Here is a 13,051-nt window from a genome sequence, read left to right as displayed (position 1 = left end):
GGTTTCATTTATTTGGGCCTCCAAGTCGCATACATTCTGATCAGGGGCGAAATTTTGAAAGTGCTTTGGTGCAACAGCTGTGTAAGATTTATAAGATAGAGAAGAGTCGGACGACTCCCTATCATCCGCAAGGTAATGGTCAATGTGAACGATTTAATCGTACACTTCATGACTTGCTGCGTGCCCTGCCTCCTGAACAAAAGCGCCGGTGGCCCCGGCATCTCTCCCAAGTCACATATGCGTATAACACCACAGTACATCAGTCGACTGGTATGACTCCATATTATTTGATGTTCGGGCGAGAGCCACGTTTGCCAGTGGATTTTTGGCTGGGTGCTGGCAGTGAAATTGATGAGGACGTCACTCTTGAAGAGTGGGTACAGGAACACCAAAAGTCCCTGGCTGCTGCATATGATGTTGTGCAGCAACGGGTAGAAAAGAGAAGGGTTCAGAGAGATCTGAACTCCTCTAAATGCGCTAGCCCTGATTTGGAGCAGGGCGATTTGGTGTATATGAGAAACCACTCTGTAAGAGGTCGCAATAAGATTCAAGATTTTTGGGACCCCACACCTTTTGGAGTTTGTTATCTAATGATAACAAACTCCATGTTTTATATGAATAAAAACACAAGTGGCCTTTTCTTGAGGGTGTATTTGTGTGTGTGTGTGGAGTCCTGTCTGTGCCATTTAACAATAATATTTAACTATTAATCACAATTTTGTTAAATAGAATGACCTGGATCACAGCAGTCACATGACTACCATTAACCAATGATCGCCCTTAACGGCAGAGTGCACTGGTTACGAGGTGGGAACGAGCTCACAAAGCGCACGCGCAGTTTTTCCTTCATGGGTGGTGCAGAGCTGCAGGAGAACACAAATAAACTGGGAGACACAGACTGATGCGAAGGAAACCAGTAAGTAGGTGTACAGCACAAACTGTAGTCTACAGCACACAGTAGTATCAGCTTATTATGGACACGCTGGTCAGTTGTTTTGTGGCAACTGACGAATTGAAACAAATGAGCGTGCTGTGTGTGTGTAACAGCGCGACAAAACTACCTGCACAGGTGTGATGCTCATTAGCTGCCAGCTCACTGGGTACAGCAGTCAGGGGTCTGTAGGTCTGTGCACCGCTTTAGTTTTACAGTAAGTTACAGGACTCCCCCCCCCCCCTTTCTATGCATATGCACATTATTATAATTATAATATTAAAGAACATACATTAAGAAACAGATTAGATTTATACTTCAAATATGACAAAAAGCTGATTTTACAGCTGCAACATTTTGTAAATCTACAGCTTAAATATTTTATTGTCACGGTACGGCATGGCAGACCGTGGGGGGTGTGAGGAAGGAGGACCCAGGTGCGGTGCTCTGTGTATAAACAGTGCGTTTATTTACAGTGATGCAAATAACAACAATAAATCCCCGTGTTTTCCCCAGACTCCCGTGTCGTGTTCTCCTAGTGCTCTCTGCTCCCGTGTGTCGGCACTCCCAGTGCCCGCTGCTCTTCATGCCTCCCACGCACCGCCTGCAGGGAACAATAGCGGCAGCCGTCAGTACACTTATCTATGGCAGGCATACACTAAAGACAAAACCTAAACTGGTGACTAACGTGGAGTCTCAAGCAATGATCCCGCGTCGGTGGGAGCTCCAAGACTCTCTTAAGTAGCTCCCCCGACGAGGCCTGATCAGCAGCAGGTGTGTGGCTTTGGGTGTGGCCAGTCCACCAGCAGGGCCACACCCACCTGGCCTGAAGGCGCCCACAGAGACACATACACACACACAGACACATATGCACAAACATAGAGAAGGGGGAGCAACACCAAAAATACATAATATAATAGGTCCATGACTGCCCAGGGGTCCCGGGTCACCCAGTCCCAGGACCCTGACAGTACCCCCCCTCTAAGGGTCGGCTCCCGACGACCCGAAAACAAAAAACACAACCAAAAACCACAGTACAACCAACCCAGGGCGGGTGGTGGGGGGGGGTCCAGGACGGAGGGCCAGAACCAAAACCAGCAAAAAACAACAAATCAACAACCCCTCCCAGGTCACAGTCCCAAAGTCAGACCGCGCATCCCGCAGCGGTGGAAAAAAACCCCCAAAAACGCCACAAAACGGTCTGAGGCGGCCCATCATTACAACAAAACAGTTCAGGAGGCCTACCTCGAGTCCAATGGCGGCTACGGTGCAGCTCGGGCGGACGGCCATGGATCCGGCAGCAGCAGCAAAACGGTTCCGGGGGCCTGCCACTGATCCAGTGGCGGCGGAGCTGCAGCTCCGGTGGCCTGCCACAGGTCCGGCTGCAGCGGCAAAACAGTTCTGGAGGCCTGCCCCGGGTCCAGTGACGGCGGCGGCGGCGCTGCTGCTGCTGCTCCTCCGGCGGCTTGCCCCGGGTCCAGTGACGGCGGCGGCGGCGCTGCTGCTTCTCCGGCGGCTTGCCCCGGGTCCAGTGACGACGTTGCTCCGATGAGCAACAGCGAGGAGCGGCACGTGGCCTACGAAGCGCTGCTCGCTGACGTGGACGCGCTGTACGTCGATGGCGTGGAGGGCGCGCTAGATGTGGATGGCGCGGATGGCGTGGATGGCGCGCTACACGTGGAGGTCCCTCCGGCTCGTTGAGCTCCTCTGGTAGCGGTGCTGGCTCCTCCGGCACGCTGAGCTCCTCCGGCACGCTGAGCTCCTCCAGCACGCTGAGCTCCTCCGGCACGCTGAGCTCCTCCGGCAGCGGCGCTGGCTTGTCCCGCTCGCTGAGCTCCGGCTGCTCCCCAGCTGATGGCACGAGCTCCGGCTCCTCAGCTGGTGGCTCGCAGAGCGGCTCCTGCTCCGGCTCGCACAGCTGCTCCGGCTCGCTGAGCTGCTCCTCAGCTGGTGGCTCGCACAGCGGCTCCTGCTCAGGCTTGTTCAGCTGCTCCCCAGCTGATGGCGCGAGCTCCGGCTCCTGCTCGCCGAGCTCCGGCTTGTTCAGCTGCTCCCCAGCTGATGGCGCGAGCTCCGGCTCCTGCTCGGGCGGCTCCTGCTCGCCGAGCTCCGGCTCCTGCTCCGGCTCCGGCTCCTGCTCGCCGAGCTCCGGCTCGCCGAGCTCCGTCTCCTGCTCCAGCTCCGGCTCCGGCTCGCCGAGCTCTGGCTCCTGCTCGCACAGCTGCTCCTGCTCCAGCTCGCTGAGCTGCTGCGGCTCGCTGAGCTCCTGCTCGGGCAGCGCAGGTCCGGGTGGTGACGTAGCAGCCGGTGAAGAAGATGGCGGAGTGGTGGCTGCAGGCAGATGAGACGACGGCGGTGCTACAGCTGCAGATGGTGAAGCAGCGAGTGGTGTGGAAACCACTGACCGAGGCGATGTTACCTGCGCTGACGGCTCATCCACTGCAGACACAAACACAGATGGTGAGGGAAATGGAAAGTTGTCCGTACTACTCACCACAGCCGGCTCTTGAGATGTCCGTGGATTAGGCTGCGGTGAGGAATGCCGACGGCGCGAACGTCGATTCCGTGTAGACGTCGGGGCCGGCGTGTCAGGCTGCGAATCCACCAGCTGTCCGAGCCGGTGAGCAGCCTGAGGAGGAGAGTGGAGGTGGAGGGTTGAGAGCAAGAAGTCCAGGACGACTGCATTGAGGGAGTCCATCAGCCAGGGAAACTTGAAAAGCGTCTCCTGCAGCCGCCTCTCCACGGCGCGACGCAACACTTCCGCGGGCTTCTCCCACCATAGCTCACACAGTCTATAAACTCTGTCCATTACCTCCCTCCTGAGCCTCTCCTCAGAGACCGCTGGGTCCATGCTTGGCGGGATCATTCTGTCACGGTACGGCATGGCAGACCGTGGGGGGTGTGAGGAAGGAGGACCCAGGTGCGGTGCTCTGTGTATAAACAGTGCGTTTATTTACAGTGATGCAAATAACAACAATAAATCCCCGTGTTTTCCCCAGACTCCCGTGTCGTGTTCTCCTAGTGCTCTCTGCTCCCGTGTGCCGGCACTCCCAGTGCCCGCTGCTCTTCATGCCTCCCACGCACCTCCTGCAGGGAACAATAGCGGCAGCCGTCAGTACACTTATCTATGGCAGGCATACACTAAAGACAAAACCTAAACTGGTGACTAACGTGGAGTCTCAAGCAATGATCCCGCGTCGGTGGGAGCTCCAAGACTCTCTTAAGTAGCTCCCCCGACGAGGCCTGATCAGCAGCAGGTGTGTGGCTTTGGGTGTGGCCAGTCCACCAGCAGGGCCACACCCACCTGGCCTGAAGGCGCCCACAGAGACACATACACACACACAGACACATATGCACAAACATAGAGAAGGGGGAGCAACACCAAAAATACATAATATAATAGGTCCATGACTGCCCAGGGGTCCCGGGTCACCCAGTCCCAGGACCCTGACATTTATAAACTTTCTCCCTGCTCAGAGTGGTTCGTCAAACAAACTGTATCACTATAAATGCATTATTTTTTATTTACTACTTCATTTATTCCCATTACTTTATTATTGTAGCACTAAAAAGTAATGATAAGGGAAGGATTCTGGATCAGCACCATGATGCAAACTTGTGGCCACAATCCAGACATGCCCTGTGAGGACATGAGGAGGAAAGAGTGACAGTAGGATCTGTGTGAGGCTGAAGGCAGTGGATCCCTCAGCAGCTGGATTACAAAGAGCACAGGTAACAATAACACCTGTACCAGCTGTTGCATTGCAGAAGTATTCAAGTATAAATGTTTTGTTTCTTTAATATTTTACTATCATTACTTTATAACGGATTAGGTGTAAAGGTGATATGTCTGGATAATTAAGTAATAGATCAATACAATAGCAAATTCAGCAAATTGTGTTCTCAGATGGACAGCAAGTGGAGAGTGATGGAAGGAGGAAGAGAGTCAGACAGTAATTCACAGACAGAGTTTATTTCTCACATTTTTTGTTGCCTTGTGTTTCCAAGCACTGTCACCAATCTTTGCATTTTATTATTATCTCATAACGCTTGTTTAATCAGCTCCCATCTCTCCTGTGGACTCTTTAATGTCTCAGTCTCAGACCAACACAGCGCTGCCCTCCAGCAACATTGTACCCATCAGGTAAAACACAGGCTACGTTTGCTCTGCATTGTCCCCACATGATCACAGTGATATAGTATGATGTGATTCCATATGAGGCTCTTGATGAATGTGTGTTGTTGTTCTTCATCCTGGTTCTATGTGCCCCTTTTTAACTTTGAGCACCCGTCCCTTCAAACATCTGTGCACGGCCCTGCCTCTGAGGAGTAATCTAAGGGTGTGAGGGGAAAGGACAAAAGAATATTGAAATGTCTTTACTACCATTAAAAAAACAAAGTCAGATTTTTAACTTCCTGATTCAAATCATCCATCTTCTTCCAATTATCTGGTCGTGGATCTGTTCTCTAAGTAGAGAAGCCCAGACCTCCCTCTTCCCAACACCACCAGTCCACCCAAGAGATATAATCCAGCACCTCCTCACCCAGGAAACAGAGAAAACAACACTGAAAGAATAAATGAACTCTAATCAATATATTACCTGTAAATTAAGTCAAAATGTTTTGACAATAACCCAAAATTTTGACATGTGAATGGGAAAAATTTAAAGCCTTTTTGTCCCACGTTGTTTGAACAGTTCGGTCCACGAGACATGAGAGGAGGCTGATATTAATAAAGTTAAACCTGTTGGAAAGAAACTTGCAGTAAAAACTTGTGTGAGTTAAAAGATTTATAAATATGAGAACTTTATCACCAACACACGGGAGAATCTGATGGACTACAGTCAGGTATGATTATTACAGTGGAGTAAACGAATGTTTACTGGCAGTTGTAGTTTTTATTCTTTCAGCTGATGGTGTTTCACAGTTTGAGAGCAACAATGAGCACAAAGACAGAACTCAGACAGGCTTGTCCTTGATACTGTAATACATTCAGTAATCACATTACAGTTACAGTCATGTTCTTACTGCGTGTAACAAAAGTTCATCAGTGATGTTTTTGTCTTCCTGCCTCTCTGCACTCAGCTGGTTTCAGTTTGGGTGGAGGAGGAGGAAATTGCTGTAGCAGTAACATTACACAAGGTTTTTTCCACTTTTATCTTTAAGATTATTCAGTAATAACACTAAGATGATTTTCCTACTCGCTGACTAAAAATGTACCAACTCTGACTCAAATATCACCAAATAAACATGTGCAGTGGGGAAATGATGATCTGCTGACTCTGCTGGAGTTTGCTCTCTGATAAAGAAATGAACAGTCTGTACAAAGTAACCTGTAAAGCTGATTCTGACTCTGTTCATGCCCCATGATACTGGTCCTGCCTGAGAGCTGCTCATCATCACCAGCAGAGACTGAAAGTTCATCACTTCCCTTTATCAGCAACGGCTTGCTGTCTAAACTCCTTTTAAGGAAAAAGATGAAGCAGGAAAAGAAACAGAAACAGTTTCAGGAGCATCATGTAGAGACGTACAGGATAAAAATACAAACTGAGAGTCGCAGCACTGAGCAGGACCAAAATCTGACGCTTCAGGACAAACGGACATATATTTAAATCCACACACAGAGAAAAATGTTAAACACACTGAGCAGGTATCAGGACTCCATCAGCTCAGGATGAAGGTGATGCTGTCAGGAGCACAGGAGTCTGACTGTGCTGACCACTGTGTTATAGCTGTCTGGCTGTTTACTCCACACACACTGATGATGACCATCAGCCGGACCTTTTCCTGAAAGCAGCCCAGCAGGAAGATCCTCCACCTCCGAGTTAGTCAGTTTTACCTCCTTTGTTCTACACAGAAGCTTCCTGGTGGGCAGCTGGACCTGATGAGTCACACAGTCAGCATTAACATGTACAGAGGAGATGAAATCAAACTCTGCACAGTTACAGTAACAAGTTTCTGTTTTGTGAAAATGAGGCCAAAATGACTCATTTAGTGCAGACAAAGTAAAACTACAATAACATGGTTACACACATGTGCATTTGTTCAGAACGAATCAGTCACAGCACATTCATGTTGGATCAGCACGCACACCAGCAGTAAACCAAAGGAAAACTGTTGCAGTCAGAGCAATAACCATGGTTAACAAAGAGCTTCAACACAGCATCAGAGGATCACAGAGAAGGAGACCAGACCCTCACATACATCAGAGATCAGTGAAGACAACACGGAACAACAGAGTTCCTCACAAGATGTTGCTCGGGCTCAGACTTCTCACGCTGAGCCTTCAGTGAACTCAAACACCTTTTTAAGCATCGTCTGCATCATAGGAAGAAGATGAAAGTGTCCATCAGCACCTTTAGCTGATTAGCAGCATCGGGGGTTCGTCTCTCTGGACACCTTTGAATCATTTTGTCCATGAGAGAGAATAATGCAGGTGAGAATTCCCTCAACATCTCACCTTCTTGCATAAAAAGCTTCCTTACTAGCAATAAAAGACATGGGGCAACTTTCTATTTGATCAAAACAGCTTTTTGAGACAGTAATCCATGTTGCATCTAGGCTGGATTATTGTAACACACTTTATTGTGGAGTTACTGATGCATCCATTATGAGTCTGCAGGTTGTGCTGCAGCACGTCTTTTACTGGAACAAAAAAAGTCTGAGCACATTACCCCCATTTTAATTTCACTCCACTCCCTACCTGTACATTTGAGGATCCTTAAAATTCTTTTATTTGTTTTTAATCTCTTAATGGCCTGGGACTGCACGTGCAATAAATCAACACCAGATTGTGAACCGTAAGTCATCATTTCAGAAGGTTTAATGCTACTTCAGGAAGTCCTTCCTACTGTTCTCTATCAATCTGGATGATGACTCACCTGAACTCACCTGTGAGCCACATGAGCCCAAACATGATTTATATTTCACCTTCATGCAGTTGTATTTATAGTGTGCATGTTATTTATTAATGCATTCTGCACTCCTCTCTTACACAATGTCAGTCTGACTTTTACTGTTTTCACCAACTTCATTTTTACTTTACTGTAAATATAAAAGTTCCTGCACTTTCTCGCACTATGAGACCCTTACCTGTGACTCTTTAATTGAATGCATTGGGTGACCTGGATGACCTCTATTTGTTAAAAGGTAGTTAAAAGGTAGTTTTTCCTTCCCATAGTCACCCCAGTGTTTGCTCATAGGGGGTCGTCCACGCATGCTGAGGGGTATGACAACAACCTCACCACTGAGCTGATGGAGCCTCTCAATGACTTGAAAGTTTAAAAACATGTAAACTCTACAGAGTCCTCTCTCTGATCTGTTCACTCATCCATCAGTAAGTTCTCTAATTCATTTATGAGGTGAATTAATGAATGAAAGTGTGGAAACATGAATCAGACTACCTTATAAACTCAAACTAGTCTTAATACAACAATATGCAATAAATCAAGAAACTAGGGAAGCATAACAGAAACACAGAGCACACTCATGCTGTGTTAGAGATCACACAGCATGAGTGTGAAGCATGAAATGGTCAACAAGAGACAATAAAAGCACAGCAGGTAATGAAGAGAGGACAGCACAGGTGGGAAACACAGCAGGAGAGAATCAGGACTAACACAAACACAAGGTGCACGAGACCAGAGACTCACAATAACACAGAGACAGAGACTAACCTCACACAGGTACCCAAACAGAGACACCTGACTGACTTCATAACAGTGACACCAAAGGACAAAACTCACAGAGGGGACCAGGAGAACGAAAGAACCAGAAGTCACCTATAAGAAACCCAGAGACACAAAACAGAGACACAACGTCATGGTAACAGAAACCAGGAACTGACACGTTTCTCAGAACCAAAAAGCATGAAGAAGTTATAAAAACTCAAAATACTGGACCAACGACCAAACAGAGCCGAGCTGAAGGAGAAACACCATCAGGACACTACACCCCCAAACACACTAAAATAACCTGTAATGACGACAGCATGGAAACATCCACAGACCAACCAGGAGAGAGCACACAGAGCAGAACTAATCTCATTGGCTGACTCACTTCTATTTAAATCTAATGACAGCAGCTCAGTCAAACCTGAACACAACACTTCAGCTCTCATGATCTCTAACTGTGACTTTAATGTCAACAACACAAACATCTGACATTATTGTAATGAGATATTTTATTATGTCATCTTTTATAAGCTGCGGAGCAAACATGCTGAGAGTCAGAGGTCAAAGGTCAGTCGTCTCCTTCAGTGGCTTGATTCTCCTGTGAGCAGACAGAGGATCTGAAACTCCAGCAGGAACTGTTTCAAACAGTAAAGGTGACTCTTTAATAAGTCCTGATTTACACAACATCAATAACTGCAACATGACCTGCTCCCATGTGTGGTTACTGTGGGACACCAGGACCATCGCTCCCTGTAACAGACCCTCTGTGTGACATCATCAGCAAAGACACCAACAGTTCATCCACCCTCCTCTGGTCTCTGTGAGGATCAGTGAGGGGATCGTAGTGTCTCTGTGCTTTGACAAGATTTAAAGTGACCAACAGATCTTTTGTATCAATTTAAAACTGCACCACAATCTGAACTTGACAAGAATAATTCAAGAGTAAAGCAAAGGATTTAAGTTCTGTTTGAGAGTTTAGATTTAGACGCTCGGTTTGTCTTACTGTTGGATGCAGGCGATACGTACACTGTAGAGTGTCAGGCAGCAAAGTTACCTGGTTAGACTGAGACGGTGCTATTAGAGCACGAGTTAGGCTCCAACAGAGAGAAGATGTTTGTGTAAACATATAAAAATAACAGGTATTTACAGGTACACTGGTCGAACAGCTCAGTGAGTAAATATTGAATGATAAGAAAAAAATAAATGAATAGAATAAAAATATACAAATACCTTCATTAATAAAATAAAGAGCACAATAAGTAAAACTCTAACAAATGAACGCAGGTGTGCGTCTGAGGCAGGAAAGCTTTCCTGATGTTGTGATCTGTGAGAGAAGGAGCTGCACTGTCTGTCCAGTAGGTGGTGCAGAGGGTGGAGGGGGTAACAGCCTGTTTAATCACCTCCTCTTCATCACAGCCTCAGCAACTCAATTCAGTTTCTTCATCTAGCACAAATGCACAGTAACGGCTTCATGTGGTAAATGATAAATGGAAGGTGACATGCAGACTGAGGCAGCCAGGGATCAAACCACCACAGTAACTTTCAGTATTTATTATTTACTGATGCTGATGTAATATTTCTGCATGACATCATCAACAGTTTGTACTGCAGCCTGCTGAACAGCTGATCTGAACCCATCAGAGTAACACAGCAGCATACTCATACAGAGAGCTCACAGGGACACACGATGTGATGAAAGGGAAGTGATGAAAGGAAGCTGACGGCGTCTCACACAGTCAGCATCCAGACAGCATGAAGGCTGCAGCTGCCTCTCTGCTCCTGCTCGGTGAGTCCCACCTTCATTCTTTCACAGCTCAGGAGGTAGAGTGGGGCGTCTGTTAAGACCCCGGAGGTTGGTAGTTTGATTCCTGGTGGCTCCAGTCTGCATGCTAAATATCCTTGGGCAGGACACGAACACAAAGTTAGATGCATTGGACTGTGGATGTATGTGTATGTATGTCAGACAGAAAGGGCTTTGATAGAAAAAGCAGAGAAAGAAGTGTTTGTGTGAATGAGGCAAGTTTCATACAGCCAGTAAATATTGAGTAAAGTGAGAGTTCAGGTAGTGTAGAAGAGCACTGTATGAGAACCACTCACAGCACAGACTCCAACAGGACAGAAGGCTTTCAGCCAGTTTGGACTGAGCAGCTCTCATTTCTACAAATCTGCCCAAATGTATTATGTGTTCAATACTGTTATCATAATATCCTGTTAGAGCCATTAAAGCATGTTAAGTATTACAGGTGCAGTGGTTTGTATCATATCTAATTTATTTCATCAGTAGGAGGTGAGTGTACAGTTTCACTGACATGCAGGTGACACTATTTCTTTTGCCTGTGCTGACCGGCAACAATCAGAATAATCAGAACAATCTGAAAGCCAAGAAAGAAAAAAGAAAAACACCCCCCACAGCTATTTTCCCAAAGGGATCGTTATGGCTTTACCATACTAAATGTAATAGTTTATTAGATTTGTTTTACTATTAAGTTATTACATTCAGAACAGACAGGACTGGGGCCGAGACAGAAGAAAGACAAAGTAAAGAGAAGTTGGGAAGAGAGATAACAGAAGGAGAGAAACATAGAGGAGAAGAGGGACGGAGAGAGGAAAGACACTAAAATCTGTTTGATCCCATCCTGAAGAAAAACAAGCAACAAGAAGCAAAAAGAAGCCAGCACACTAAAGAAACCACAGCAACAGCCATCATATGCATCAGTAACAGTAAATAATAAACACTGAATCCTACTGAGCAGCACACTGGACTGATAATGCACGACATGTTTAGTGGCAGCAGCCAAGGAAGATACAGTGTGTGTCTGTGTACACCTGTGTGTGTCTGTGTACACCTGTGTGTGTGAGCATCAAGCCACATGATACACATCAGTTAGTTAAAGTGCAGGAATGTCTTGATGACTGAAACAATGCTGTGTTGAATGTCCCTGACTAAACCATCAGAGTAAACTGGTTTTACTTCCTCCTAAACCAGTTCAGTCGCCTTACACACTGTTTCCTCTGATATCGTCTCTCTTTACTGTATTTCACTGGAACTGTTCTTCAAGATGATATACTCAGACTGTGTCAGTCACTGACCTCTGACCCTCAGTGACCTCTGCCCTCCTGTCGCAGGTGTGTGTGTGCTGCTGCTGTCTGCACCGACTGTTTCTGCAGGTGAGTTGATGACGTGAAAACAATCAGTGAGACTCCAACAAGAACACAAATACAATCACAGACTCATGAGCTCTCTGCATCACTCTGTTTGTGTCTGCTGATCCAATAAAGGTCTGATCCTGGAGATCCCTCCAGATCCTGTGCCAGCAGGAAGTGATGTCACTATGCGCTGCAGACAGAGTAATGGTGACATCATCACAGCCCATTTCTTCTTTAATGGAAGTCTTGTTGGAAATAAAAATAAATCAGAGTTCATCATCAGAAACGTCCGGCAGTCTGATGAAGGTCTCTACTCCTGTGCTACTGATGTGTTTGGAGAATCTCCTCAGAGCTTTCTGAGGGTCAGAGGTCAGAACAATGACATCACTTCCTGTTTAAAAATATGAACTAACCTGAGCTGAAAATAAACTGACTGAACCATCTTCATCATGTCTCCTACAGATCCTTCTCCTCATCTCCACACCCGCACCTCCTCTAATCCTGTGAACTCTCCTGCTCTTCTTTCTCCTGTAACAGACTCCTCTGCTCCTCCCTCCTCCTCCTCCATCCTCATTCTGGCTGTAGCAGGTCTGGTTTCCGTGGTTCTTCTGGTTTTGGTGGTTTGGGGAGTTCTCTGGAGGAAACAGAAAGGTATGAAATCTTTCAGAGTTGTTGTTTTTTAAATAGATGATTAATATGGACTCAAATTGTGGTCATAAATATTTTGTACTTGTAAGTCAGGCCTTGTATGTGTAAAAAAAATGTGTTTGTGTAAAAAAGATTTGTATGTGGACTTAGCCAAAAAAAACCCTGCAAGTTACAAGTTCGAATTTTGACTCGGTTTTTCTTCCTTTCATCTGATTGGTCAGTGTCATGTCAATCACAAATTTAACTATCCAATCAGAGAACAGATGGGTTTGGCTGTCGCAGGGGCACTTTTTTGAACTGCAGGTCCTTGAAGGGTGATAGAGTTTGAAGCTGGAGGATCTCTACGTAAATATCTGATAGCAGCTAGGTCCCCTAACTTTCAGCAGCTGTTGAAAGGATAAAGTTGTGGTATGTCAGTGGTTAGAAACAACATTATTACTTTAGTATTAGTTTAACACAAAGTCAGGGCTGACCTGGGACCATTGCTGTGAGTCACAGTGCGCAGCATAAAGGTCCTTTCACATCGGACGCAGGATGTGCTGCTAATGCTAACTAAAAGCAAAGGATCCAGAGTTTGTTGCTCTGGCTGCTGAGCTCTGTGGGTTTTTGCAGCAGCTCTACCTGTACTAGATGCACCTGCTCCTTGTCGTCT

General features: G+C 46.6%; 1 long non-coding RNA gene across 1 annotated transcript; it reads left to right on the top strand.

Moving 5' to 3' along the window:
* The first annotated feature begins 10,298 nt into the window (after positions 1-10,298).
* Positions 10,299-11,975, top strand: LOC134624135 (uncharacterized). The gene is made up of 3 exons (XR_010093455.1): positions 10,299-10,390; positions 11,731-11,772; positions 11,884-11,975. It is a non-coding gene; the product is annotated as an uncharacterized LOC134624135 (long non-coding RNA).
* The last annotated feature ends 1,076 nt before the right edge of the window (positions 11,976-13,051 follow it).

The sequence above is a fragment of the Pelmatolapia mariae genome, linkage group LG3_W, assembly GCF_036321145.2.
Source record: "Pelmatolapia mariae isolate MD_Pm_ZW linkage group LG3_W, Pm_UMD_F_2, whole genome shotgun sequence".
NCBI classification, from domain to species: domain Eukaryota; kingdom Metazoa; phylum Chordata; class Actinopteri; order Cichliformes; family Cichlidae; genus Pelmatolapia; species Pelmatolapia mariae.
The sequence above is the reverse complement of the archived record's forward strand: the minus strand, read 5'-3'. Positions and strand labels throughout refer to the sequence as shown.